Here is a 3,096-nt window from a genome sequence, read left to right as displayed (position 1 = left end):
GCATCAGTTGTTAAAGCACTGTGCAAGGATTCAATGTCTATGTCACTCCACTCTGTCGGGAATTCCAATAATTGTGTAAGATCATTTGGGACGAAACATGGAGTGAGCATCCTCTCTCTCTTTCTTTCTCTCTCATGCTCTCGCTCCAGTCTCTCTCCTTCTTTCGCCTAGTGGTTAACGCGTTCGCTCGTCATCCCGAAGACCCGAGTTCGATTCCCCACATTGGTACAGAGTGTGAAGCCTATTTCCGATGTCCCTCGCCGTGATATTGCTAGAATATATCCAAAAGAGGCATAAAGCCATACTCACTCACTCACTCTCTTTCTCTCTTATGGTCTCTAACTCTCTACTCACATACACTTTACTGACTCTCTCTCTCTCCCTCTCTCTCTCTCTTTGTCTCTCCCTCACACCTCACACTTTCTTTAAACTTCCTCTCTCTCTCTCTTCCGCCCCCCCCCCCCCCCACCCCCACCCCCACACACGTTTTTTACGTTTGCCGATGTCAGAATGCAAATGACGAAAATTGAAACAGTCGTAAAATATTCGCAATGATTTTTAACTCAGCATTGAAGGATACACGTTGTGTGCAAACACAGGTAATGGACACATACGTCAACCGAGTCAGAGTACCTCTCTCTCAAAATCTCTTTTTCCTCTGTCGCCCTTTCTCTCTTTCTCTCACTCTCTCCTCACTCGCTCACACCTTTTGTCCTCTCCTTCTGTCTCTCTCTCACTCTCTCTCTCTCTCTCTCTCTCTCTCTCTCTCTCTCTCTCTTTATGTCTCACACTCACTCACCTTACGTCTCCATATCTCATTAATACATTATATGTTTCATGAACAATCAGAAATGATGAATCTTCCTGTATATTATTTAATTTTGATAAACTTATCTGTAATGTATCTTTTACTAAAAGTTTGTATTATAAGTTATTTCTGTATTGTGATCAATCATGATGACACGCGTTGTTAATGGTGTTAATGTCAGACGTGAGCCCGGATCCTTCTGACGTCTTGTTGCCATGGTTATACCCGACCCGTAAAAAACAACTATTGATATATATATAATTATGTATTTCAAGTGTAAGTTGTAAGTCGACGACCTGTAGATACGCAAAACACCGAATATCGTATGCTCATATGTTTTGTCATATATTCAACCTTAGGCTTAAACAAACACAATGTATTTAGCCACTTATATTCATAACTTTATGGAACTGATTATTAAGTTTGGTCAGTTGTTCTTGAATGAAATAAAAATGTCTTCAAATAACTTGGCATTGGTTGTTTATTACTTCAGACAGTTTCTGTCTCACTGCTATGTCCTTCAGCGTTATCCTCATCATCGATGTCAATCCATGTTCTTCAGTGTTGCTACACGTCCTTCAATGCCTCTCCCCCTCCATACCTCTCCATGTCCCCAGTCACTCCATATTGCCCATGCCACTCCATACCCCTCCATACCTCTCTATGTCCCCAGTCACTCCATATAGCCCATGTCTATCCATACCCCTCGACACCTCTCCATGTCCCCAGTCACTCCATATAGCCCATGTCTATCCATGCCCCTCCATGTCCCCAGGCACTCCATATTGCCCATGTCTGTCCATACCCCTCGACACCTCTCCATGTCCCCAGTCACTCCATATAGCCAATGTCTCTCCATGCCCCTCGACACCTCTCCATGTCCCCAGTCACTCCATATAGCCCATGTCTGTCCATGCCCCTCGACACCTCTCCATGTCCCTCCATACCTCTCTATGTCCCCAGTCACTCCATATAGCCCATGTCTCTCCATGCCCCTCGACACCTCTCCATGTCCCCAGTCACTCCATATAGCCCATGTCTCTCCTCCTCCATACCTCTCCATGTCCCCAGTCACTCCATATTGCCCATGCCTCTCCATACCCCTCCATACCTCTCCATGTCCCCAGTCACTCCATATTGCCCATGTCTCTACATGCCCATCCATACCTCTCCATGTCCCCAGTCACTCCATATTGCCCATGTCTATCCATACCCCTCCATACCTCTCCATGTCCCCAGTCACTCCATATTGCCCATGTCTCTCCATGCCCCTCCATACCTCTCCATGTCCCCAGGCACTCCATATTGCCCATGTCTATCCATACCCCTCCATACCTCTCCATGTCCCCAGTCACTCCATATTGCCCATGCCTCTCCATGCCCCTCGACACCTCTCCATGTCCCCAGTCACTCCATATTGCCCATGTCTATCCATACCCCTCCATACCTCTCCATGTCCCCAGTCACTCCATATTGCCCATGCCTCTCCATGCCCCTCGACACCTCTCCATGTCCCCAGTCACTCCATATTGCCCATGTCTATCCATACCCCTCCATACCTCTCCATGTCCCCAGTCACTCCATATTGCCAATGTCTCTCCATGCCCCTCCATACCACTCCATGTCCCGATTCTCTCCATATTGCCCATGTCTCTCCATGCCCCTCCATATCTCTCCATGCCCCTCCATACCTCTCGATGTCCCCATGTCTCTCCATGCCCCTCCATACCTCTCCATGTCCCCAGTCACTCCATATTGCCCATGTCTCTACATGCCCATCCATACCTCTCCATGTCCCCAGTCACTCCATACTGCCCATGTCTATCCATGCCCCTCCATACCTCTCCATGTCCCCAGGCACTCCATATTGCCCATGTCTGTCCATACCCCTCGACACCTCTCCATGTCCCCAGTCACTCCATGCCCCTCCATACCTCTCCATGTCCCCAGTCACCCCATATTGCCCATGTCTCTACATGCCCATCCATACCTCTCCATGTCCCCAGTCACTCCATATTGCCCATGTCTATCCATGCCCCTCCATACCTCTCCATGTCCCCAGTCACTCCATATTGCCCATGTCTCTCCATGCCCCTCCATACCTCTCGATGTCCCCATGTCTCTCCATACCCCTCCATACCTCTCCATGTCCCCAGGCACTCAATATTGCCCATGCCTCTCCTCTTTGTGTCCTTTAAAGTACATCTGCCCCCACCCTGTTCGGTAAATATGTATCCCTGTCCCTCCCTGTTCGGTATGTCCCTCATGATGATCATGCCCCCCGTCTC

Source organism: Haliotis rufescens, unplaced genomic scaffold (genome assembly GCF_023055435.1).
Source record: "Haliotis rufescens isolate VD_foot unplaced genomic scaffold, xgHalRufe1.0.p SCAF_9, whole genome shotgun sequence".
NCBI lineage: Eukaryota > Metazoa > Mollusca > Gastropoda > Lepetellida > Haliotidae > Haliotis > Haliotis rufescens.
Note: the sequence above shows the minus strand (reverse complement) of the source record.